The sequence below is a fragment of the Eptesicus fuscus genome, unplaced genomic scaffold, assembly GCF_027574615.1.
Source record: "Eptesicus fuscus isolate TK198812 unplaced genomic scaffold, DD_ASM_mEF_20220401 scaffold_77, whole genome shotgun sequence".
Taxonomy (NCBI): domain Eukaryota; kingdom Metazoa; phylum Chordata; class Mammalia; order Chiroptera; family Vespertilionidae; genus Eptesicus; species Eptesicus fuscus.
This window is the reverse complement of record NW_026557640.1, coordinates 57,800-85,723: the sequence shown is the minus strand read 5'-3', so window position 1 is coordinate 85,723 and position 27,924 is coordinate 57,800. Positions and strand designations below refer to the sequence as shown.

At 45.7% G+C, this 27,924-nt stretch overlaps 2 pseudogenes; both read right to left on the bottom strand.

The window, feature by feature from the left end:
* Window positions 1–8,627: 8,627 nt before the first annotated feature.
* LOC129148519 (small nucleolar RNA SNORA48) lies at window positions 8,628–8,771 on the bottom strand (annotated as a pseudogene).
* An 8,664-nt stretch (window positions 8,772–17,435) lies between these two features.
* LOC129148518 (nicotinamide phosphoribosyltransferase-like) overlaps window positions 17,436–27,924 on the bottom strand; it is a 35,517-nt pseudogene continuing 25,028 nt past the window's right edge.

The following is a 27,924-nucleotide window of genomic DNA, read 5'->3' as shown; positions in this document are numbered from 1 at the left end:
TCCATCGCTTTGGTAACAATGTTATAAGCATTGGCCTCTGGAGCTGTTTTTGGTGATTTGATCACCAGCCAGCCTATCTTGTTCTCCCTTAGAGGCTCTTGCTCTAAGTTATGCCTTGGTGTCAAATGATTACTATCTCCAAGGTAATGAATGTATTGTACAAGGTGGTGAAGGCAAATCTTGGCAATGTCTTTGAGGGATATTTTTTTTCATCTCTAAAGTGGCTACTAAGTGTGTCCAAGGGCATCTTCAAGGGTCTTGTAAGTACAGCCAGCCCTTCCAGAGGCAGCAAGTATTACCTGATAAGCAGTCTGCATCACTGATAGCATTCTACTTTGGCTTCCTTAGCTGGGACCCCAACTTCCTACTGCCTGGAACATAAGTGCTTTTTAAGAAAAAATGAAAACCTATACTTAAATTGAGTAAGTCTGCTCTGATACATTTTCATTGCTAAAATGCTACTAAATGGGAAATTCCACTTACTATCCTGGCTACTTTAAAATAATGCAAGTCACTTAGGGAAAAATAAAATACTAAGCATTTGTTGTTCACAGTTTTCACTGGACTAAGGAGAGGCTAGCTGAGGTCAGCACCGAACTTCTCCAAAAGGAACAGCAGAACAAACTTTTGCTCAACGCTAAGATGAGGCCAGTTCTGGAAGCACCTCCTGTTGGAAATCTTAACACTAGTTTTCTGCCCAGGAGAAATTCTACTAGAAAAGAAAACTTGGACAGTCTACCTCAAGATCATATACTTTAAATTACCAAAAGGTTAGCTATATTATCTGTTTTCCCCTTGGATTTTAGATTTCTGATATAATTCTTGTGTTTAATTGGGGGAAATTTTGAGTTGCTTAATTGACTTAAGTAAAATTGCTGAAAGTTGCTTAAATAAAAATCTTAATTAATGTGCTAATATAGAAAGGAGATAGAAATTTCATAATCACTTTTAAATCCCTGGATCTCTCATTTTCAAGAGATATCTATCAGTAACTTTATTCAAGAAAATAAGACTAACATGACACAATTTAAACTTCTTAAAAAGCTGCATTTCAGTTTGATTTTCAAAATTATGTATTACTAGAGGCCCCGGTGCATGAAATTTGTGCACTTGAGGTGGGGGGTGGGGGTCGGGGGTTCCTCAGCCCAGCATGTGTCCTCTTGCAGTCTGGGAGCCCTTGGGGGATGCCCTAAGGATGGAGGGGAGTGGGCCTACACTGGCAGTAGGACATGTCTCTTTCATTCTGGGAACACACTCGCTCCTTACCCTTGCCTGCTCAATACTCCTTACCACTTGGCTCGCTGCTCCCTGAGTCCACTGGCGTATTAAACAGTGTCCCTTCTTTTCTTTAAAGCATGGCTTGGTTTTTCTTTGGTCTTCTAAAACAGTTTCTCCTTTCAGTTGAATTGCATATTAGCCTTTTATTATATAGGACTAGGGGCCCGGTGCACGAAATTCATGACTGGGGGTCAGGGGGTCCCTCAGCCCAACCTGCCCCCCTCTCACATACTGGGAGCCCTCAGGGAATGTCCTACTGATGGCTTAGGCCCATGCCCCACGGGGAGCAGGCCTAAGCTGCAGTTTGGCCTCCCTTTGTGGGAGGCAACCGTGCTGATCAGGGGAAGGCACCTGCCCCATCACCCCGCTGCTGCAGCCATTGCCAGTCACCACAGCCACCACGGTGTTTTCATCAACACGGACTCCAGTTCCTTCATGAAAAAATGACAACTTTCTTTAGGCATTTTCAAGATGTGTCTTTCATAGGCTATGCATTTATTTATTTATTTTTTTATCCTCACCTGAGGATATGTTTCCATTGACATTTAGAGAATGTGGAAGAGAAAGGAAAAGACAGAGAGAAACATCAAAGTGGGAGGAACACTTTGATTGGTTGCCTCCTGCATGAGCCTTGATCTGGGCCCCGGGCCAGTGAGGAGCCTGCATCCTAGGTACATGCCCTTGATCAGAATCACACCCAGACCCTGCGGTCTGCAGGCCCAGGCATTATCCACTGAGTCAAACTGGCTAGGGCAGGATATGACATTTCAAAGCCTTCCAGCAGCTGACCTTCATTTTTTTCTCCAGAAGTGTGGTGGAAAAAACCTAGATCACCTTTTTGGATTCTTATTACCCAAGTTACAAAGAATATTACCAATGGAAAACAGAAAGGTTAGCCAATGTGCAGTCAGAAAAGGTGTTTGTTTCCTCTGTAGTTCACACCAATCACAGCCTCTGGCCGAAGCTGTAGGCTGGGCAGGCCCCTCAAGCTGCCTCTGATTACCGGCTAAGCCTCTGTCCAGGCCTGCCCAGACCGAAAGCCTCTTGGGCAGGAGCGGACCCCCAGCTCCCTGTGATCAATCGCAGGGGGTCCCCTCCTGCCCAGGCTGAAAGCAGACCCCCAGCTCCCTGCCCAGGTGATTAATCGCAGGGGGTCCACTGTGGCACCAGGCCGAAACAATCCCCAGCTCCCTGCAATCAATTGCAGGGGTCTGCTCCGGCACCAGGCCAAAAGTCTCCGCCAGAGGCTTTCAGCCTGATGCCACAGCGGACACCCAGCTCCCTGCGATCCATCGCAGGGGGTCCACTCAGGGCACCTATGTATGCAAATTAACTGCCATCTTGGTTGGGTTAATTTGCAAACTCACCCTGATTGGCTGGTGGGTGTGGCTTTGGCATAGCGAAGGTGGGGTCAATTTGCATATTACTCTTTTATTAGGTAGGATTGTCTAATAACCAGTGGTATACTTGGAGATGCTTTGGTTTACTTCCTAATGGATTTTAAATTGGTGATGCTTCCTAACAATTTTTAAGTTTTGCTGAACCCTGACTTTTCCCCTCCTAAGCACAAGTGCATGATTGACGTCTAAATACTTACCCAAACATGGATGGTTGCTACTTAAATGAAATGGAGATAAACCCTTTTTATGAATTAAGTAAACTTGTAGCAATAAAAGGATTACTTTCTGTCTTAAGTGAAAATATTTGTCACCATCTTAGTTCAGAGAACAGTGTTAATTGTTATTTACTTCAGCATTTTTATTTCAATTGTTATAAAATGTCTTGCTGAGCAGCTGTACATTTCATAAAATAGTTAATTTAGCAAATATTTGGATTTTATTTTAAAATTTATGTATTAATATTTGAATTTTTAAATGAAGTTTACTTATGTCTGTTTATGTTGACAGCACTTGAATGATTGATGACTAAGATGGCAATGATAGGGAGTCTTGAAATTGCAACTAGCTTTCATTGTGTATCAGTTCTATTAAAATATTCCTTCTTCATCTTATTGTTGAGTTCTTCAGCAACAGAATTCCTGTTTGGTTCTTTTTTATACTTCTCATCTGTTCAGTAGAGTACTCCTTCTGTTCATTAATTTTATTCCTGAGCTCATTGGACTGACTTTTGAGTTTTCTTATATCTCACTGAGTTTCTTCATGACTATTTGGCTATTTTGATTTCTCTGTTCATTTAGATCACAATCCTCCATTATTTTGAGATTCTTTCTGGAGAATTGTCATTTTCTTTCTGTGTTAGTGTTACTACGGTGGTCCAGCCTGCTTGATGCGTTGTTCCTCTGCTGGCACATTTGAAGTGGTGAACACTTTTCTTACTTAGGAATGTGGTGATTTTCACAATTCGGCAGGTTGATAGTTTCAGGTCTTTCTTTTATATTCCAGTAGATGGTGGTATAGCGCATTTTTTCTTTTCTCTTACCTGTACTACTGAAGCTTAGGAAGGGTGTGCAGTGAGTCAAGGTGTGTGAGGCTTACCCTTGGACATGGGAATGGCAGCCTGGGTAACAGGGTGGTGGGTGCCAATGCTGCATTCCAGTCACCTGGGCCTCAGGGCACCCCATAGTAGTAGGTGCGGGTGTGTCTAGTTGAGGGGAGCCAGTTTGTGAGCCCACTGAGCTGCTACCTCATTCTCTTTGGCCACTGGCAGCATTGTGCTGTGGCCTAGAGGCTGGAGACTTGGCTCTGCTGCTGCTACTGGTCTGTGGTGGTGTGAGCACAGCTGTAACTGGGGAGGGACCTGGACTTGGGGAGCAGGAGGGAATGCTGCTGGGCAGTGGTGTGGGCACTGCACCCTGCCTCCCTCACTGCTACTGTGTGTGCTAGGGCTGTACCTTCAGCCTTGTCGTGGGAGAACTGCAGTAGGGGCCTGTCCTGCTCTTCTCTCCATCCTCTCCTGCACATCCCAAGACGCCCACTTTCCAGGTTGAGCAGAGGAGCCTTTGTTGGGTTCTAGATGTCCACTTGTTGTAGATTTAAGGGGAGACATACTTTGTCAAGATGCTGATGTCACATGCTAAAATATCCATTTCAATCAATGCACGATGGTTTATGGTTTTAATGATGTTTTTATGGTCTTTTTCATGCAGAGAAAGGTAGCACAGGCCTGTGCTAAATGAGACTTCAACCAGTTTTTTCATTTTGCTTCATCATAACATATCATAGAAGAGCAAAGTTAAGAATTTCTAGACAGCCTTTTGGGAAAAGAAGGTCTCAGTAGTACCAAATTTGTGAAACTGGGCTACTGGGTACAACAACAACAAAAAATCAAATGGTTTTGTAAATTGTTAATCAAAACTATGATGCAGAGCTGAAATGTTTTCACCAGAAAATGTGTCGTTTTACAAAATGAAGAGGAATGAGTATGTAGATGTAGAAGCAACGCAAGGGAAGACTTTTGTGGATTTTTTTGTTTGTTTGTTTAATTAATTTTTTGGGAGGAATGAGGTGTTTACTTTTAGTATTTCAATATACATTGAAGAAAATAGTTGACTTTAAACGTAACATTGTAGTTTAAAGATAGACATAGATTCCTTGAAGGGCATTGGTTTGCCAAATCATGCTAGACTCAGTAAGAGAGAGTATGAAGCACCAATCTAACAAGATATAAAGATGGGTCGACAAAATTTCTATAGCAATTGTTGTTTACAAAATTCTTAGACCTAAAGAAAGGAGGTTTTTTTAGAGTGGCTGGAAATGTTATTGTTGCCATTAGGAAAACAATGAATTATATGAGAAGTGGTAGCATGTTGTCTAAAATAATAAAAAGGGGTGGGTTTTGGGTTGGGACATTGCAAAACAATAGATTTCTAAAGATTTTTAAACTATGGTTCTAAAGAATAAGTGTTAAAAATACATCAATGTTAAATTTGTTTATCAATCCCCTTTATTTGCAAAGTTTAAACACTTTGGATTATTCCTACTGTGGAGTTCTGTGTTATTCAGCATTGTTTTTCTAACTTTAAGAACAATGATTTGTATAACAAAGTATCGCTCTAATCTGTGATTTCAGCTCTCTCCATGTTCATGAAATTTAGGTTTGTTGCCTTTGTCATCATTACATGAAGTTTAGCCTTGCCCGATTGATTCCATTGTACTGATTCCATTGTACTGATTCCACTGAATCTGTACTGGTATAGCTTGCTACATATCTGTTTTGCTAATTCTTACTGTTAGTTTTCACATTCTAGATTAATTCTTGATGTTTGCCCAATACATCAGAAGTGATTTGACAGTTTTATATAACTGTGTTATTTAATGACCCTATATAATAAAGAGCTAATATGCTAATTAGACCAAACAGTGTAATGACAGTCTGGACATCCTTCTGGATGAACATCTGGAAGACCTTCTGGACTAAGCCGGGCTGCCAGGGGCGGTGGAGGCTGTGAGGGGCTGGGAGAGCCGGACCCCTTGCACAGTTTCCGTGCATCGGGCCTCCAGTATTATGACAAATTACAGAAGTTAAGTTAGCTTGAGCAGACATATCACTAGATTTTCTTGCTCATAGAATTGTTTCCTTAGAACTGAAAACGTAAAAATTTATTCCAGACAATTTTATAACGATACAGTTCCTCTAATTTCAACATTTTTTATGTTCAAAAATTTTCCTGTATTTGTGTTCCTAACACAATGTGTGTCATGATAGTCTCTCATTGTTTTTTTTTAAATCTCTATTGCATAGGGAGACTCAATTTTACATGGATTTTGGAGTTTTGGTCCATTTCTAATACTTTCAGAGAATATTAGAATTCTAATGATTTATTTAAGTAATAGTTTTCCAGTTCTCAAATTTGTATTCAGTTAGCAATTCTTTGTATACAAATACATGAAAGCTAAAACAGTACTATGCCTAAGTCTATAACTTTGTACGTGGCAAATAGAACATTGTGTCTCACAGAATCTTGAGTCTCAGTGCTACCTGAGGAAACACAGACCTCATGTTTACATCACCAAGGCAGTGCCTTTCTACTCTGCATTTTACCTCTATTCACTCTCTCACAGCGGGTATGCTAGTTTCTCAGAAGGCAGAAACAGAGCTTAGTAAACTTTTTTATCACATCAATTATACACTCTAGATAATTCCTCATGTCTTCACTTTATTTTGTCCACTTAAAAATTGCTCTATAGTCATGTTATCTTTTAAAGGATACAGATAATTGCTCAATTTCTTTCTATATATTTTTTTCATTGTTTTTTTTTTTCTGTACTTAACTTTTCAGCTCTCTGGTCAGCAAATTTATCCTCAGTTCTTTTCTCTGCAGCAAAATACATGTTTTTAACATTACAAATTGATAATGTATTTCCTTCACTCATTAACATATTTACAGGTGGATAATGAATTGCTATGGTGTAAATGGGCAAATGTACTTGTCTTTTTTATGTTTATATTGCATTTAATTTATAACATTTAAGAATATCAAAATTTAACTTAAAAAATCTATATTTACTAAAAATATAATAAATATGGGAATGTGCATGTGTGTGTGGTTTGTATGTGTTTATCAAACTGGTCTCAAAAAGCAAAGGCAACATTATTTTCTAACCTGTAATATCAAATATAATTGGATGGTAGCCTATTAATAAATTAGTCTTAAATGAATGACATATATTTGTATTTGTTGTGTTTTGCTGTGTTGTTGTCTTCTCTACATTTTTCTTTCAAAAATATAACTTCCCCTCTTTAAAGTGGGGGTTGCTTTGAACAGTGTGCATTAAGTATAAAGTCAAGGAAGAAGATGTTTCTGTAAGTGTAGAGTAGTCACCTTTCTTGATGGAGCTGTGGTGGGGTAGGGGGCAAATGACAGCCCTGTTTCCCTTTTGAGATTAGATCAGAGGAGTCAGGCAGATGAAGATGGACTTACTAGCTTGCTTACTCACACATGGTAAGGCATAGGAAAATGGGGTTTAGATGTGGGGTCACAGGGCTTCTGAACATTCATCCCAAATCTGTGAGTGGAGGAAAGAAATACCTGACACCTGTCCCTGGTCAGGCTGCTTCCTGCAAGGAGAGAGCAGACCCAAATTCATGTGACTGTGGGCAGACATGTCTTTTCAAAGAAGTGTTTTGGAGCTAAGCAAGCATCCTTAGTTCCTTTTCTCAAGTGCACACATCAGGTAAATCTCGTGTCCTCTCATGAGGAATGTAGAGAGAATCTAAGGCCTCATGTGGAGACTGCAGGGCAGAGAAGTGAAGGTGCTCCTATACTTTGTGATGGGGTTAAATCATAATGGAAATTAAGTTCATGGCTTGTGTACAGACCAACTAAGGATGAAAGAGGGTGGGCAGAAGTATGCTAGATGGTAAAGAAAATCTGTTTTGTGTTTTAAATTTTGCTATAGATAACTCCCAACACAGTTAATTTATTTGTTGATTGATTTTGGTAAGCCACGTTTTATTTGGAGGGAATAGATAGTTCCTTTAAGGAAGAATTTCCTTAGTTTAACTAAAGATTTTCTCCTTCAAGTTTCTTGTCCTGTGGCTAAATAATTTGTGCTTTATAAATTGAGTGTAATGACTGCTATTAATAGGATTTATGATATTAATTTCTGTTCCTTAATTTTTGCTCATTGCTTTAAAACTTGAAATTGACTTAGAAGCTATTATTTTGCATCTCATTCAAAACATTGAGCTACATGACAGTTTTTCATATTCTTTTTCTCTGAGTTATAATTAAAAATTTGTTATTTTTCTTGAATATGAGGAAGGAGCTGGCACAGAACCTTATGCTCAGGGAGAAGCCTTAGTGCCCACTTTGGGCCTGCAGCTCATTGGTTTGTGACCTCAGGCAACCTCTAATCCCTCTGAGTCTTTGTTGCCTCTTAGGTCAAATTGGGCACTTGGACTAAATCAGTGATTTTCATACCTTAAATTTTTTTCAGACTAGAACTTTTATTATAAATTTTGCATAAAATATTTTATATAATTAGACAAATCAAGCTGCCTAACTGAAGGGCGATGGAGACTCTGAAGCTCTGCAATCCTGCAGGTGTCCTCAGGGGAAAACAGATTCCTATGGGACAGAGTTTGGGAACTACCAGTTCTGAGAAAATTCCTTCTAATGACAAATCCTTTGAATTGAAAATTGCTGGCACATTGTTTTCACGTGTATACTGTTCTCCCCTTTCTATATTGTTGAAAATGACACAATAGAAATAAAATGTCAGATGTGTTCTCCTTATTATCGTTGGAACTTCAGGCTCTTTCCTCCATCTGGACACAGTCCTCACCTAGAAATAAGCATAATCATCACAGAAGTAAATATTTCGGAAAGGAGCTTTTGTGGGAACAGATAATAATGTTCCATCGGTAGTTTCTTTCTTTTTTTTTTTTAATGTGCCTCAGGCATGAAATAGCTCTGGCCACTGACACAGGCATCAAGCTAGGATGAACTAAGGACTGTACATCTGTTTTGCCCCTGATTGACATAAGAGCAACATCACCAATCAGATGTCTCCTTGCCCCCATCGGTAGTTTCTTAATTCAAGTTGTATAAAAATGGGCTGCCACTCCCATGTCCAATAAAATAATACCTATTTTGTTAATGGTAACATAAAATTGATTCAATAAAGGCCTTGGTCTTTATCTGGTATGGAGCTATTTATTTTACAAAGTCTGTCTAGTGTTGTTATCACATCATCCATTTAAGAAGTCCTGTCTATCATGCTATCGTCAAAAAAGTGTTATGGAAACAGTCTTTGAAAACACTGGGGAACATGTTAGTCAACAAATTTGTCTTCACGCCTAACATTTGTAAAGGCATTGGGTATCACATGATAATGATCACCACAGTGTTTAATGTTTAGTGTATGATTTTAAACCCTGTGTCGGGCATTGAGTGAGAAGGTACCTTTTATAAGACATTTTTTTTTCTAGATCAGGACAGTCTGTAATAATAAAAGTGTAATATGCAAATTGAACAACTGAACACCAGAAGGACCATCCGGACGATTTTCCAGATGACCACGCTATGACACTCACTGGCGCCAGGCCAGCCAAGGCAGGTGCGATGAGATGGCTCCAGGGACCCTACCATCTCCCCAGGATCATCCTAATGAGGGAGACCCAGGCCACCCAGCTTGTGGCGCTGTGGCATGTGAGCAGGGCCTCCCTCTGTGGGGCTATCCATCTGGGGGCCCTGAAATCGATCTCCCCACAGAGGGAGGCGCATGACACCAGCCCAGGACACTGTGGAGGGTGTGCAGGGTTGGCCAGCCACTGACTCGCAGAGGGAGGCGAAGGCCAGCCAAGTGATCCAGCGCACACCTGTTGCCTGCAGAGAGAGGCTACAAGTGGTGCTGAAGCAGGAACAGTGCAGCACAGATGGCAAGCAGTGGCAGCGGCCAGGGTGGGGCCAGCTGGCGGCAGCCAGGGGAAGGAAAGCCTCAATAGGCCCTAATTGCTGACCAGGGCTAGGGACCCTCCCCGAGGGGTCCTGGATTGTGAGAGGGTGCAGGCCAGGCTGAGGGACACCACCTCTCCCCTCCCCACCACCCACTTGCATGGATTTTGCATATTGGGCCTCTAGTTGTAATATAATTTGAAGTATTCCCACACATTTCATAATTAAGAAGACTGTAATTATAATTGGTTGAGTTTCCAAATTTAGTTCTCATTTCCAGAAATGAAACAATATTGCAATTACAGCATTATATATTGATTTTTGTTGTTGTTGTTATTAATCCTCTCCTGAGGATATTTTTTCCACTGCTTTTCAGTGGAAGGGAGGAAGGAGGGGGAGAGAGAGAGAGAGAAACATCCATAAGAGAGAGACATATCCACTGGTTGCCTCCTGCATGCAACCGGACTGGGGGTGGGGGGCAAATCTGCAGCCCAGGTATGTGCCCCAGACCAGGAATGAAACCTGCAACCCTTAGATCAATGGACCGATGCTCTAACCACAGAGGGAAACCGGCTGGGGCTATGTATTGATTTTTTTATTCCTCAAATCAAACATTTTCTGAAACCTTTGTTGTTCATATGAGTAAAGAAATGTCTAGGCATAATAACAGACAGCAACATAGTTTTAGTTGTGTTTTGCCAGTAGAATTCTCATGTGATTTTATGAGAGTACCCCTTTTCTCATTTTAGGTTGAAAAATTAATAGCATAGAACATACCTTAAGATTTTAATTTTCTAAAAATATAAGAATAGAAAGCTCATTTTAAAGAAAAATCAATTTAAGTTAAAAAAAAAGCTAAGCTTTTATGAATAGCAGTTTTTATTGGAATTGCAAATTAATGCATTCAGTGTGAGATACGACTTGATTTGCTTAAACTTCTTTGAACCAATGGTATCAAATATCACTTTTCTGAAGTTATGCTTATTCAATAGACCAATAACAATTTTATTTTTATCAGATTAATCTAAATAGCATTATATATGCCTATTCTCTATAATTAAGATGCATATGAATTAATTTTATTTATGTGATTATTTTTCTATTTGTTCAATCCCGATTGCTCTAGTCCCTAAAAGTGGTTTTTAAATGACACATTTCATAAGGTATATATATCTTTCCTCTAGTAATGTCTCTTATTTAACTTAAATACTACTAATAATATTTGACCTATTTCAGATGTTGCAGGAGTTTGAAGAAATTCTAACTAGAGAATTAAAAGAAGGTATGTGGCCAAAATGTATTAATAATTTTAGATATCCTTGATTTTGTAAATAAACTGAAAATAGGAAATGATATATCTTTCCATGTTTGGATAGTATATACTGCATTCAATATTTTATTATCCATGCAAATTAAAAATGTGAAATGTAAACAGTCGTGAGGAAGAATATATTTATTCCACATGGAATCATCATGTTCTACATCTCTAAAGATCTCAGAAATCCATGTATCTCTCTTCATTTCTGGCTATTTTCTTCCTTCCTTCTGCTCTTTCTATGTACTGTTGACTTGCACACTGAAACTATGGTCAGAAAACTGGCTTCATCCACTTCTCATGTTTTTTTCTAGTGACATAAGGCCAAATAACCAGACTCATCTAGTAATACTGAGTCAAGCCGTTACAGTTCATCTAACTGCCCGCTGAGGGGCAATATTTAAAACTCCAGTCATTGACTTTGTCATTGTTTTACCTTTTACCCTCATGAAAGACTCCAAATTCCTTTGCATTGGCGTAAAAAACACTGAAATCCACTTAGTTCTTGGCAAATAATTCAGCCTTATCTTTGCTACTTCCACTACTCTGTCCCTTTGCTCTAGAAGCTAGCTAAACTAGACATTTTTAGTTCCACAAATGTTCTTCTTCACATCTAGTCCTGGCATCTGCTTCATCTGTTTGTTCGTCAGATATCAACTTACATATCACATCCACCAAAAACCAACACAAAACTGTGGTATCTCCTCTGTGTGCTCCAGTAGTGCCCTGTGTTATACTTGGTGGTGGTATCTATGACTCTGAGAGAAACTGCCTGTTCGTTTGTGTTTTTTTTCTTGCTGTTGCTCTCTGCCTGCAGCTGCCATGCACCATGCAAAGGAAGCCCCAATGCCCTGCAGTGTTCTCTGTCTGCCAGGCCTGGGGGCTTCGCCGACACCAACACACTAAGGAAGCCCCCATGCCCTGTTGTCCCAGCTCTGTGTGCCTGGCCTGGGGCTTCCCTGCTGCCACTGTGCTAAGGAAGCCCTTATGCCCTGTTGTCTGTGCTCTGTCTGCCATGTCTGGGGACTTCCCCGCCACTGCCCCACTAAGGAAGCCCCCCAAGCCCTGCTATCCAGGCTCTGTCTGCTGGCCCTGGGGGTGTTCCCGCCACCTCTGTGCTAAGGAAGCCCCCATTCCCTGCTTTCTGGGTGCTGTCTGCCAGGCCTGGGGGTGCTCCCGCCACCAACATGCTAAGGAAGACCCCAAACCCTGCTGTCTGGGCTCTGTCTGCAGGGCCTGTGTCTTCCCCACTACCGCCACACTAAGTTAAGCCCCCAAGCCCTGCTGTCTGGGGTGCACGAATTGGTACACGGGTAGGGTCCCTATGGGTGGCCTGCAGGGATCACATCACCTGCAGCTCCTACCTACCCCTCGTGCTCATCCCAGCCCCACTGTGCCTGCTCGGGATCGTGCCCAGTCAGTTCTGATCAGGAGAGGCTCATACTGCAACAGCAGCGCTTGCCAGCCATGAGTCCCGCCTCTGGCACCCTTCCAAGGGTATCAGACTGCGGGATCAGACTGAAACTGACTCTCTGATATTCCCTGAGGGGTCCCGGATTTCAAGTGGGTGCAGGTGAGGCTGAGGGACCCCACTGGTTCACGATCAGGCCAGAGAGGGACTATGGGAGGGCTCCAGGGTGTGTCCCGCCCATCTTGCTCAGTCCCAATCAGCCGGACCCCAGCAACAAGCTAACCTACCAGTTGGAGCATCTGCCCCATGGTGGTCAGTGGAGGTCATAGCGAATGGTTGAGGAGCCTTCGCATTATCAATAGCATATTACACTTTGATTGGTTGTTCTGTTGTTCTGCCATTTGGTCTATTTGCATATTACCCTTTTATTACATAGGACTGGAGGCCTGGTGCACAAAATTTGTGCCCAGGAGATTCCCTAGCCTGTACGGCTCCCTCTCACAATCAGGGACCCCCTGAGGAATGTCCAGCAATCAAACATCCCTCTCTCAATCTGGGACCTCTGGCTCCTAACCACTTGCCTGCCTGCGTGCCTACCTGATCACCCCTAAACACTCTGTCTGCCTGCCTGATTGCCCATAACTGCTTGTTTGCCTGTCTGATCACCCCTAACCACTCTACCTGCCTGCCTAATAGGCCATAACTGCTCACCTGCCTGCCTGATTGCCCCTAACCACTTCTGCCTTGGCCCCCTTCAGTGGCTTCATCCAGAAGGACATCCAGAATAACATTCAGAAGATCATTCAACCAACTGGGATAATTAGCATAGAATGGTTTTATTTTTATAGATGACTGTTCAAGGGCTGTGTCATCTTCATTTTGTAACTCCAGTGCTTATCAAATTACCTTCATTCATGGTGTTTAATTATGAATGAAGGACGGGAAAACCAGAATGTCTGATACTTAGCCATGATAACAAGTAATTCAGTGTGCAACCATTGGCAAATTATATTTCATAGTATTCTTGTATTGTGTATTGTAGTCAGATATAGATGTTTTTATTCTCTTTAACACTTATTCTTAGTTGTAGTTTAGACAAAGAATATAATTCTTTATCTTTCCAGATGCTGCTAACTTTGAAGCTGAATCCTATAGAGCTTGTCCTGTGGCATCAACCTATCAGTCAAGTTCATCCCAAGATCTACTTTTGAAAACACAAAAAGAATATAAAGAGATTTTGCTGAAAAATTACCAGATCTAAAACATAAACATTAAAGTTTATTTACCAGACTGTTGGCATAGCATTTTAATTCCATTATACACATGATGTGAGATATTTATTAAAGAAAAAATTTTGATCATATGTGTCTGATGAAAATTTATAGAGTATTTTAAACTGTGTTTTTTGGGGGGCATCTAAATAAGTTTTAAGCACATTTTGTACATGAAAGCCAGCACTATTGAGTTCTACATACTCCAACTGCCCAAATGCCAGCTGTTCAAACAATACCCAAACAAACAACTTGTCACTTATACTTTAGTGATACTAGTTGATTTTTTTATATATTCCAATTTTATCACAATATTTAGTCCTAAATATTTTGATATCTTCTGCTATGGCTACTAAATGGATGCATTAAAATTATTATAGTGCCATTAGACTTAAGTAATTTTAAATACTGATTCCAAAATTTTTCCTCTGGGAGAAATAAAGTTTGCCTAAGGCTTTTCTACTTTTCCATATACTGATCGATTTTTTTTAGAAAGAGTCTTAAACGTATAGAAAGATCCAAGTTTCAGTAAAAAGAGCTCTTTTTCCCTGAACCATTTGAGAGTAAATTGTTCACACCATGCCACCATTCCTTATTCCTTTAGTATATTCCACTTGTCTACCATACCACCTTCACAGTCAGAAAATTCACCCTAATATATTCCATAATTTCATCCTCGCATTCTTTTCAATTTTTGTCACTTGTCTGTAGTATCTGTTATAGCATAAAGACCCTGTTCAGATCCATGGGCTACACTGAGCTGTAGTGTCTATTCTCCTTCAGTCTGGAACAGGTCCTTAGTATTTCCTTGACTTTCATGACCTTGAATCTTTTGAAGAGGAAGTTCCACTAATACATGTAGAATGTCCTACAATGTGGATTTTCCTGATGTTTCCTATGATAATATTTAGATCAGACATTTTTAGCAAGAACATCACAGAAGTAGTCCTACACTCTCCTCATTGCATCCTGTGATGTGACCTGCAATTTTGATTTGCCATTCTTGGCGATGTTAATGTTGATCAGTGAAGTACTATCTGCTGGGTTTCTCTTCTGTAATGTTTCCTTTTTCACTTCACAAGTTTAGCTTTATAGGGAAGTTTATGGAGTCAGTGTAAATATCTCCTCTTCATTAAACTTTTGATTTATTTATTAATACAAACTCAAGGTTTATTTAATTTAATGGGTTGTAATTTGTTAAAAATAATTTTAGAATATTTCTTTTAAGAATATTCTGTATTGGAAATTTCAGTCTTATAGAAAAGTTACAAGAATAGTACAAAGAATTCCTGGAAACCATTCTCTGAAAGTTAACATTTTGCTACATTTACTTTATCCTTTCTCCCATCTTGTCTATTACCTAAATAAATGTAAATGAAGGTTGGTTAGATATAATATATGAACCTTTTGCAAGTTGCAGACATGGTATTTCTTTACTCCTAAATACTTTAGTGTTCATTTCCTAAGAAAAGGGGATTATTTTACATAATTGTGGTATAATTATCAAAGTCAGGGAATTAAAATTGGGTCAGTATTAATATTTAATCTTGGATCTTATTCAGATATTTGCTATTGTCTCAATAATAACCTTTATCATCCAAGTAAATCCAAGATGATGTGTTATGTCCAATTGTCCTGTTTCTTTAGTCTCTTTTAATCTGGGGCAGTTCTTCAGGTTTCCTTTGCTTTTCCTGAGATTCACAGTTGGAAGAGTATAGGCCAGTTATCTGTAGACTTTCTGCTTAGGTTTATTTGAAGTTTCCTCATGTTGCTTCACGTTATGCCATGTGGGCAGGAATGTCACACAAGCAATGCTGACTTCTTCCCATGCAGCAAATCTGTAGGCACATGCTCAGTTCCCTGACTGCCAGTGTTGACTATGATCATGTGGTTAACAAGTGTCTGCTACGTTTGTCCAGAGTAAAGGTACTATTTACCTTTGTGTGTCACAAATACCTTATGTGGAGGTACTTTGAGGGTCTGCAAACATTTTGTTACACCTCACAATTTCACCTACTAGATTTAGCAACCAGTGATGATCCTTACATGAATCAATTATTATTATGTTGTTTGCCAAATGATATTATGTTGTTTGCCTTGTTATAAGAATAAATGCAATAGAATAATAAGAAGAATGCAATGACAAAAAATAAGGTTGATTTAGCTGGAGGAAGCAACAGATTCCTTCATGAGAAAAGCTAAGAGTTTGAGGTTCAGACTCAGCAAAGTGAAGGGGGATTGAGCTCTGTAAGGCCAGGATAGACACATGTGAATGATGCGCCTGCTTTTAAACAGGGTTTGGGGAAATGAGTTGTGTTTTCATTGTCACTAGATCAGATAGAGTTCCTGGGCCCCATCAAATTTAGTGAGGAAGAGAGGCAGGATCCCAGCTGCCTAGAGTGATCCCTACAGGGTGTGTCTGAAAGCTGCAGAAAGACTCCCTAGTGAGAGCAAGGAGGGCCCTCCAATCACTTAGTGGGACAAAGACATGAATTGGCTACAGAATATCATGCCAGGTTTGAGAGGGAAATCAGGATAGATCAGTGTAAACATCCAGAAGTTAAGGACTTCTAAGGAGATCATCACTCATTGATTGGAAGAAGGCACAGGAAAGGCAAGCTATAAGGAAGGAAGAGAAAAGGAAGACTATCATATTGATTGGTTATTGTTTTTGTTATGGATGTTGGTCTGATGGAATGGTCTCTTCTGGAGGGATTATCTAACCCAGGTCTGACCTAATTTATTTTTAAATTCAATTTAATTTTTTAAAAACTTAATGAAATTATAACAGAATCAAAAAATTTAAAGTACTCTCACTACCCATTCCAGTATTAAGTCATATCAACTATAGGAAAGATAAATTCAGTAGAGTAATTATGTTAAAATACACTACTTCCACTTTTGTCAATATTTCACATTTATGTATATATTCTATAGCGGAAGCAGAAATTCTTTCTAAAAACATTATCTCCTTAAAATCTTGAGTTGCATATTATAGCCACAGGCAATATTTGACATATAAAACTGCAGTATAAGCCTTTCAAATTAGGCATTTCACTGGTACAATACAATGACCAACATATATAATCACTGTACAGTGCCTAGACATTCCAGTAAGAACCATTATTTTCTTTAATGTAGAATGATTAAAATATATTCTACAAGTGGCCATGAGGTGAGTAATTCTATAGAGTGTATCCCAACATAATTTTAAAATTGTATAATAACACAACTTTGTTAAGGCCCTGTTTTATTTGCTGATTAATGGACAAAAGGCAATGTAATTTATCTTCAAGTATTTTCTTGAAAGTCTGTGCTCATAAAAATCATGAAAAGTTGGAAATACTGTTAAATCACTGAGACTTTAAATCTATCATACACAATCTTGTTTGTACAAAAGTATAAGTTAAACATAAAGCCATCATGATAATTTTATGCAAATCTGATTTATGTGATCTTTGTGTTTTTTATGAAAGTTTCTCAGTTCTGTTGAGAAAATATCAATACCAGATTAAATTGCTATATTTTGGCCAAGGGCCCTAAAATGCTTACTTTAGCATTAATCTTTTATGTGGTCAAGTGCATTGCCTAATTGAGATTACCTAAACACTATGGGGGAAAAGGGCAGTATGTCTATAAACCAACAAATAATTTGGTTGTAATGTATCAGAAAATAAAGAAACCCCACACATCTGTACAATGAACATTATGTATCACACACTCACCCACACCGGAGTATACCTGTGTGCATGTACAGGCACACGTAGAGGCAAGGGCACACACCCAGTCATAAAACAAAGCCTAATGAGGTGCTGTTTCCAGTTCAGTATTCAGCTTTGCATTTTTTTCTTTCTTAATCACATGGATAGTTTTTTGTCACCTTCTCATTCTTGAAGACAGTATGGAGAAGATCATTCCTCATGGTCTCCTCTTCCTTCCTCAAGTCTAACAAAAGCTGCTGCTGGTGTTTTATGTAAAGACTAGAGGCCCGATGCGTGAAATCTGTGCAAGGGTAGGCCTCCGTAGCCCCAGCTGCTGTCTCGCAGCCCTGGCCGCCACTGTGACTGCATAGGCCCTTGCAGCCTGGCTTCATCTGGAAGTTCATCTGGAAGGTCGTTCGGAAGGACGTCTGGATGGTTGTTCTGCTGTTTGGCCGTTTGGTCAATTTGCTTATTATGCTTTTATTATTATAAAAACTAGAGGCCCAGTGCATGTATTTGTGCATGAGTGGGGTCCCACAGGCCCGCCCTGATCAGGGCTGATCAGCTGGGCCGGCCAGGGGGTAGGACCGTGGGTGGTTGGTGAATTCTGTGTTGAATTCTGTGTTGAGGGGACAATTTGCATATTAGCCTTTTGCTATATAGGATAATTGACCTTTTTGGAACTTTTGTTTGGATCAGCAACTGGGTCCTTTACTAAATTATTCCCAAGTCCATTGGTTACCACATAACTACAGTTAAAGGAACAATTCAAGAGATCTCTTGTTAAGTTTTGTAGCAAAGATCCACCAGAATCGAAGGCAACATTTTCAATACTCCATTGGTTTTGCTTCAGGCCTTCTACAATCTCTTGTAAAGTATTAATATCTAATCCATCCCCTTGAATAACTTGAAGATATGGTGGCAGCAAGTTGTAGCCCTTTGAGTTCTTATTAATAGGGGATTTCTTACTTAAAGTATCCACAACCTTTAATACAGTGTCAAGAGGATTTCCAGAATTAGGTCTGATTATTAGTGGTGCCTCTGAACTTCTTGATACTATTAAATGTCTTAGATCTTCAACCCATATTTTCCCACACCCATTATAAATGTCATAACTATCGCTGACCACAGATACAGGCACTGATGAAAACTGTGTTACTATATGTTCAAAAGTAACATCTTTTTCATGGTCTTTCCCCCAAGCTGTTATGGTACTATGTTCTGCTGTTGGAATAAAATACCCTGGAACAGGATCTCTTGTTCCCAGTATGTATTATTGATTTCAGAGAAGAAGGGAGAGAGATAGAAACATCAATGATGAGAGAGACTCATTGATTGGATGCCTCATACAAGCACCCAGGCATGTGCCCTTGGCAGGAATCAAACCTGGGACCCTGTGGTCCACAGGGAAATGCTCTATCCACTGAGCCAAACCAGCTAGGGCACAGTATTTTTTAATTAAAACAATTCCTGTTACTCTATCCATTCCTTTGAAGTTAACCAAATAAGCAGAGCTCCTATGCCAGCAGTCTCTTGGGAAGAGATTTTCTGTAGCCAAAATACATGCAACTTGTATTCCAGACCAACTAAGTTACCAGATGTTTCTAACAAATATTTGGCCAATATTTTCTTCAGCTCTCTAGAATTTGTGGCCACGGTGATTGGATACCAGGACTGAACAAGAATAGTCTCAACCCAATGTGTAAGCCAATTACACTCTGGATCTGTGTTTTCCACTGTGAAGAGAACATTTCCTCTGGGAATGACAGAGCCCTCAGGGACAGCTTTTACTTCTACTGGAAGATGCCCATGGTATTTCTCAAGAATGCAATTCCATCCTTTTCATTAAATGCATCATCTGGGAAATGCTCTATGGACACGTCTTTGGCTTCCTGGATCTTCTCTTTGGTCACTACTTTATCTTTTAAGTACTTATTAAGAAGGTACTGCAACCCATAAAATACTGTTTCCTTGCATTTCACCTTCCTTATTTTGGAGTTTTCTGTCTTCTTTTCACTGCATTCAGAGTAGGAATAATCTTTGCTTGTGTTGGGTGGGTATTGTTTATAGTGAGTAACCTTGTAGGAGTCGGTGGCCAGGAGGATGTTGAACTTGGCTTCTGCCTCAGCATTCACCTCTGGCCGGATAAAGGGGGCTGCCTGGCACTGCTGCGAGGAGGGAGAAAAAATGGGCTTCACTTTGCTCTGTCCCTTAAGTCACTGCTGGTCAGAGGGAGAGGTGAGGGGGAAAAGGAGCTCAGAGGCAAGGCCTGAGGAGGGCCAGTGGCTTGAGGTGACAGGGGTGGCAGGGGCTAAGGCGCATGCAGCTGGCAGTAGGATGGCCTCACCTGAGCTCCCTGGCCTAATTTTTAGTGACCAAATGCATTGATGATACATATTTGGACCAATGGATTTTGATGTGAGAGTTGGAAACATTCATAACATTTTTTTCAGTTTTTACATGGCTGCTAATCTTTAAAAAACTACCACTTGTTATGTTTTATTTTATTTTATTTTTTTTTAAGTATACTTTTTTTTTTTTTAATTTCTTTATTGATTAAGGTGTCACATATTTGTCCTCATCCCCCCATTCCCATCCCACCCCTCTCCCCACGCATGCCCCAATCCCCTGTTGAACTTAACCGTTGGATAGGCTTATATGCATGCATACAGGTCCTTTGGTTGAACTCTCCCCCTCCCCCCCACCCTCCCCCTACCCTCCCCTATCCTCCCTCTGAGGCCCGATAGTCCGATCGATGCCTCCTTGCTTCTGGTTCTGTTCTTGTTCCTCAGTCTATGTTGTTCATCATTTCCCCTAGATGAGCGAGATCATATGTCACTAGATATATACTAATAAGCACTGAATGTGAGACGAGCAATAATAGTTATGCTGACAGGCAAATGAATCAGTCTGTAGCGAGCTTCCCCCTGGACCAACAGTTCTTTTGAGACTCAATATCAATGTCCAGTAGTTCCTTATGTGTACATGTCAGCACTGACCCCCCAGCTCTGGATGGTGGACAAATGGCGGTAATGGAGGTCCGACTCCCTCTGGTTTGGTCTCGGCCGAACCCAGGGGCACGGCGTCACCCGGACTAAGGGGCACGTGGCCTCACCCATACCCAAGGGGCGCGTGGTCTCACCCGGGCCTGGGACCCAGCCTCACCCGGATGGATCCAGGGGCACACGGCCTCACCCGGACCCAGGCTCTGGCTTCACCCGGACCCAGGGACACTTGGCCTCTCCCAGACCCAGGGCCACTTGGGCTCACCCGGGCCTAGGTGCATGAGGCCTCATCTGGATCCAGGGACACATGGTCGCACCCGGACCCAGGGACGCTTGGCCTCTCCCAGACCCAGGGCCACTTGGGCTCACCCGGACCTAGGTGCACGAGGCCTCATCTGGATCCAGGGACACATGGTCGCACCCGGACCCGGGAACGCTTGGCCTCTCCCAGACCCAGGGCCACTTGGGCTCACCCGGGCCTAGGTGCACGAGGCCTCACCCGGATCCAGGGACACATGGTCTCACCCGGACACAGGGACGCTTGGCCTCTCCCAGACCCAGGGCCACTTGGGCTCACCCGGGCCTAGGTGCATGAGGCCTCATCTGGATCCAGGAACACATGGTCTCACCCGGACCCAGGGACGCTTGGCCTCTCCCAGACCCAGGGCCACTTGGGCTCACCCGGACCTAGGTGCACGAGGCCTCATCTGGATCCAGGGACACATGGTCGCACCCGGACCCAGGGACACTTGGCCTCTCCCAGACCCAGGGCCACTTGGGCTCACCCGGACCTAGGTGCACGAGGCCTCATCTGGATCCAGGGACACATGGTCGCACCCGGACCCAGGGACGCTTGGCCTCTCCCAGACCCAGGGCCACTTGGGCTCACCCGGGCCTAGGTGCACGAGGCCTCACCCGGATCCAGGGACACATGGTCTCACCCGGACACAGGGACGCTTGGCCTCTCCCAGACCCAGGGCCACTTGGGCTCACCCGGACCTAGGTGCACGAGGCCTCATCCGGATCCAGGGACACATGGTCGCACCCGGACCCAGGGACGCTTGGCCTCTCCCAGACCCAGGGCCACTTGGGCTCACCCGGGCCTAGGTGCACGAGGCCTCATCTGGATCCAGGGACACATGGTCTCACCCGGACCCAGGGACGCTTGGCCTCTCCCAGACCCAGGGCCACTTGGGCTCACCCGGGCCTAGGTGCACGAGGCCTCACCCGGATCCAGGGACGCATGGTCTCACCCGGACCCAGGGACACTTGGCCTCTCCCAGACCCAGGGCCACTTGGGCTCACCCGGGCCTAGGTGCACGAGGCCTCATCCGGATCCAGGGACGCATGGTCTCACCCGGACCCAGGGACGCTTGGCCTCTCCCAGACCCAGGGCCACTTGGGCTCACCCGGGCCTAGGTGCACGAGGCCTCACCCGGATCCAGGGACACATGGTCTCACCCGGACCCAGGGACGCTTGGCCTCTCCCAGACCCAGGGCCACTTGGGCTCACCCGGGCCTAGGTGCACGAGGCCTCATCCGGATCCAGGGACGCATGGTCTCACCCGGACCCAGGGACGCTTGGCCTCTCCCAGACCCAGGGCCACTTGGGCTCACCCGGGCCTAGGTGCACGAGGCCTCACCCGGATCCAGGGACACATGGTCTCACCTGGACCCAGGGGCGCTTGGCCTTTTCCAGACCCAGGGGCACGTGGCCTCACCCGGGCCTAGGTGCTCGAGGCCTCACCCGGATCCAGGGACACATGGTCTCACCCGGACCCAGGGACGCTTGGCCTCTCCCAGACCCAGGGCCACTTGGGCTCACCCGGGCCTAGGTGCACGAGGCCTCATCTGGATCCAGGGACACATGGTCGCACCCGGACCCAGGGACGATTGGCCTCTCCCAGACCCAGGGCCACTTGGGCTCACCCGGGCCTAGGTGTACGAGGCCTCACCCATATCCAGGGACACATGGTCTCACCCGGACACAGGGACGCTTGGCCTCTCCCAGACCCAGGGCCACTTGGGCTCACCCGGACCTAGGTGCACGAGGCCTCATCCGGATCCAGGGACACATGGTCGCACCCGGACCCAGGGACGCTTGGCCTCTCCCAGACCCAGGGCCACTTGGGCTCACCCGGGCCTAGGTGCACGAGGCCTCATCTGGATCCAGGGACACATGGTCTCACCCGGACCCAGGGACGCTTGGCCTCTCCCAGACCCAGGGCCACTTGGGCTCACCCGGGCCTAGGTGCACGAGGCCTCACCCGGATCCAGGGACGCATGGTCTCACCCGGACCCAGGGACACTTGGCCTCTCCCAGACCCAGGGCCACTTGGGCTCACCCGGGCCTAGGTGCACGAGGCCTCATCCGGATCCAGGGACGCATGGTCTCACCCGGACCCAGGGACGCTTGGCCTCTCCCAGACCCAGGGCCACTTGGGCTCACCCGGGCCTAGGTGCACGAGGCCTCACCCGGATCCAGGGACACATGGTCTCACCCGGACCCAGGGACGCTTGGCCTCTCCCAGACCCAGGGCCACTTGGGCTCACCCGGGCCTAGGTGCACGAGGCCTCATCCGGATCCAGGGACGCATGGTCTCACCCGGACCCAGGGACGCTTGGCCTCTCCCAGACCCAGGGCCACTTGGGCTCACCCGGGCCTAGGTGCACGAGGCCTCACCCGGATCCAGGGACACATGGTCTCACCTGGACCCAGGGGCGCTTGGCCTTTTCCAGACCCAGGGGCACGTGGCCTCACCCGGGCCTAGGTGCTCGAGGCCTCACCCGGATCCAGGGACACATGGTCTCACCCGGACCCAGGGACGCTTGGCCTCTCCCAGACCCAGGGCCACTTGGGCTCACCCGGGCCTAGGTGCACGAGGCCTCATCTGGATCCAGGGACACATGGTCGCACCCGGACCCAGGGACGATTGGCCTCTCCCAGACCCAGGGCCACTTGGGCTCACCCGGGCCTAGGTGTACGAGGCCTCACCCATATCCAGGGACACATGGTCTCACCCGGACACAGGGACGCTTGGCCTTTCCCAGACCCAGGGCCACTTGGGCTCACCCGGGCCTAGGTGCACGAGGCCTCACCCGTATCCAGGGACACATGGTCTCACCCGGACACAGGGACGCTTGGCCTCTCCCAGACCCAGGGCCACTTGGGCTCACCCGGGCCTAGGTTCACGAGGCCTCACCCGATCCAGGGACACATGGTCTCACCTGGACCCAGGGACGTTTAGCCTCTCCCAGACCCAGGGCCACTTGGGCTCACCCGGGCCTAGATGCGCGAGGCCTCACCTGGATCTATGGACCCCTGGCCTCACTCGGACCCAGGGGAGCGCGGCCTCCCCCAGACCCAGGGGCGCTTGGCACCTCCGCAAGAGTCCCGCCTCTCCCCGCAGGCATCTGGGTCTCCCACGGGTCCCCAGAAGCTGGATTTCAGTGTGATGGAGAGCTAATCTCCCCTAGGTTTGGAACAAAAGCCCCTTTCCCCCGCCACCAACCAGACCCACGCGCCTCCACACCTCATCCCCTCCGATTTCGCTGGTTTCCTCTTCCCTCTTAGCTATAAATCTACCATTCAGCCATCTCTCCTGTAGTTCTGGATGGCAGAGGCTCTGTCCTCCATTCGTGCCCCTGAAATTGCTGTGCGCGGTGGAGTTCGCAGTTCCTTTGTTTAACTTAGCCGCCTTCTTGATTCTCCTCTGTCAAAATGGCTTAAAGGGCTTGAATGTAAGATGAGAACTCCTAAGAATCCTCCAAATCGGTGTTGGCGGCCTCCGGGGCCTCGAGGATCTCACTGCGCAGTTCGGCCAGGTCGGTGGCGCGGATGCGCCCCTCCTGCAGAAAGATGGTCTCTTCCTTCACAGAGAGCCGCTGCGCCGAGTCCGCGGCCGCCGCCACCGCAGCTGCTGCGGCGCCCACGAGCCCATGGCCCCGGCTGCGGTGCTGACTGAGAGGAGCAGCCGCCCGGTCTGGGGAGACGCGAGCAGCAGTCGCCACCCTCACTAGTCCATGTTCCAGTTGTATTTCCGAAACTGCCATGTGAGGCAGCACATCAGCCTTCACCTCCGCCGTCATCTTTTTCGAATTCCCCAATTTGTTCTTCTTAATCCCTTGAATTCAGTCAACTCTACTGAGGTCTAGTGGCGCTGGGAGGTGCACGGAGAGGGCGCCCGGGCCTCCGTCCGGTGTGCGGGGCGCGGCCCGCGGAACCAGGCGCGCGGGGGCCTCGCGGCGGGGATGGGCGCTGGGCGGCCGCCGGGCTCCGGGCGCCGCTGCCGCCGCGGCGTCCCCAGTGCCCCGGGCCGGGCGGCCTGCGGGGGCGGCGCAGTTGCGAAACTGAGTGAGTATCTACAGTTAAGTCTTGATTGTTGTTGGTGTCACTAGGAGGAATTGTCCTCCAGGCCAATTGTCCATGAGGACCCTCTTTGTCTATATAGGAAGAGTTGCTGTGCAGGAGACATGAGGCTCCTGTGTCTGTGTCCCTCTGTATTCTTTGCAAACACCTCTGAGAGAAACGCGCCCTGGAGTTTCGCCCGCTGCCTGGAACTGGGTTTCAATGTAGTTGGAACTGGGTCTCAGCGCAGTCTGGCGCCTTTGTCTCCTTCCCAGCAGGGCCATTCAGTGGCGCAGGCAACAATCCCTCCTCTGCGCGCCCTCCCGTGTGCGCCTCTGGAGCCGCCGCTCCTCTGTGCCTCTGCCCCACAGGCCAAATTCATTCCCCCAGCATGTGCCTGGCTTCCCAGGGTTTCGCCCGGAACTGGGGTTCAGTGCAGTCGGAACTGGGGTTCAGCACGGTCCGGAGCCCTTGTCTCCTTCCCGCTAGGGCAGTTCAGTGGCGCAGGCAACAGTCCGTCCTTTGCGCCCCTTCCTGCGCGCGCCTCTGGAGCTCTGCCTTCCGCCGCTCCTCTGTGCCTGCGCCCCACAGCCCAGATTCATTCCCCCAGCCTGCGCCTGGCTTCCCAGGGTTTCGCCCGGAACGGGGTTCAGTGCAGTCGGAGCCGGCGCTCAGCGCAATCCGGAGCCTTTATCTCCTTCCTGCCAGTGAACGCCGGCCAGGCCGTCAGCCGCCCCCTCCTCTCCGGCTCCATCCTCCCCGCAGGCGCGCGTGCTCGTGTCTCCGTCCGTTTCTCCATACCTCAGGCTTTTGCGGCTCCCCCGACTGTCCCCGTGGCCTTCTCCTTCTCCCCAGCTGTGGGCATTTCAGTCCGCCAGCTTTCCTGTGGTTCTGGACGATGACCGTTCTGACCTCTAGTTGTATTTTTGAAATTGTTGTGCCCGGCTGCGGGTTAGGTGTTTAACCTATGGCACCATCTTGGTTTCTCCACTTGTTATGTTTTAGTGTGGTATCAAAGAATATCCACAATGATCTGAAAAGGCTATTAAAATGCTCTTCTGTTTTTCAACTATGCATATGTGGGATGTGGCAGAATTTTCTTTATCTACTCAAGCACAACAGAAAATTACAAAAGATTAAGTACAGAAGTGGATATGTGAGAATCCACTATCTTCTATTAAGGCAGACATTACAGAGGTTTGTAGGAAAAATGTCACCTTTTTCAATGTGGCACATGTTAGGGTTTTTGGCCAGTGATGCAGACTGTGACGGAATTCACAACTAAAAGAAGTAGTTTTTACATTTCCCAAAGGGAAAGAGCCCTTGTATTATTAATCAATACATAAGCAAAGAACAAACACTTCCCTCCCCAACCCCTCTTCCCCTCTTTAAAGCCTTGTCTGCTGTTGCTAGGTGACAAGGAAGGGTTTGGGCTGAAATTGAGCATTCAATAGGGGCATTGTCCATTGATCCTTCAGGAGATAGTCCAGATAGATGTCTTAGGGAGGTGTCTTATCAGTATTTTCCCTAAGGCATAGGAACCTCCATCTTGTATAAAACTGCTGTTTGAACCTCTCTGGTATTGTTAGATAGTCCCTTAGTACTGTAAACTCTGTCACTTTAAGACAGTCTCTTTCTATAAAATGACTTTGTTTTTAGTTCAAATAATAGAAAATGATAAACTTAATTGTGTGACCTTGCAAGTTAGCCATCAAATGTAATAGACTAATATAGAATAATACTGATAATAATTCCCATATTCTTATGACAAGTACTAACTCATTATGTATTCAAGGTTACAACTGTCTGTAACAATAACTCACATAGAGCACTTTGTAATATCTGCAAACAAAGAAGCTCAAAAAGTATAAATACGGGAGACTTCCTGTGTGTGTTGCTCAGAGATTTGGAAGAGACACCTCCCTCTGGGCCACCTGAAATAATCGACTCCTAATTAATTGGCTCATTAAGGCGTCTGTATCTCCAAGTCTATAAAACATGCTTAGAGTAAAAGTTATAAAATGTTCAAAGGCAGCTTGTTTGAAGGAGAGGGGAAAGGGAACTTTTTAGTAATTATCCCTGTGTTATAAACCAGCAGGGAGGAGATGTATGCAAGAATGTAGCCTTGAGAGTAACTTGTCTTGCAGTTTGAACAGAGGGGTTGTTTGAATCAGAGGAGCTACAATCTTGGGGATTAATTACAAGGTGCTTCTCATAAATTGTGGAAAGCTACAGTGTTACAGAAGACCAGAGAAAAACCAAGTCACGCTCAGAGAAAGAGAGTTACATTTTATTATGTGCAGGGCCAGAGAAAAATGTGCCTTTCAAATTCTGAGCCCCCCACATGGAGGAAACTTTTTCTATTTATACGTTTTCTAGATCTTTTGTCTCACACATTTGGAATGAGACTTCCAGGCCTTCTAAGAAAGAAGGCTTGCATGCTGTGAAGGGGCCATAAGACCATATCTCGGGTGAGGCCTAGTGCACCTAGGCCCGGGTGAGGCCACGTGCCCCTGGGGCTGGGAGAGGCCAAGCGTCCCTAGGTCCAGGTGAGGCCACGTGCCCCTGGGTGTGAGAGAGGCCACGCGCACCTGGGTCCGGGCGAGACCATGTGTCCCTGGATCCGGGTGAGGCCTCGTGCACCTAGGCCCGGGTGAGGCCACGTGCCCCTGGGTCTGGGAGAGGCCAAGCGTCCCTGGGTCCGGGCGAGACCATGTGTCCCTGGATCCGGGTGAGACCTCGTGCACCTACGCCCGGGTGAGGCCACGTGCCCCTGGGTCTGGGAGAGGCCAAGCGTCCCTGGGTCCGGGTGAGACCATGTGTCCCTGGATCCGGGTGAGGCCTCGTGCACCTACGCCCGGGTGAGGCCACGTGCCCCTGGGTCTGGGAGAGGCCAAGCGTCCCTGGGTCCGGTCGAGACCATGTGTCCCTGGATCCGGGTGAGGCCTCGTGCACCTAGGCCCGGGTGAGGCCACGTGCCCCTGGGGCTGGGAGAGGCCAAGCGTCCCTGGGTCCGGGTGAGACCATGTGTCCCTGGATCTGGGTGAGGCCTCGTGCACCTAGGCCCGGGTGAGGCCACGTGCCCCTGGGTCTGGGAGAGCCCAAGCGTCCCTGGGTCCGGGTGAGACCATGTGTCCCTAGATCCGGGTGAGGCCACGTGCCCCTTAGTCCAGGTGAAGCCGTGCCCCTGGGTTCGCCGAGACCAAACCAGAGGGAGTCGGACCTCCGTTACCACC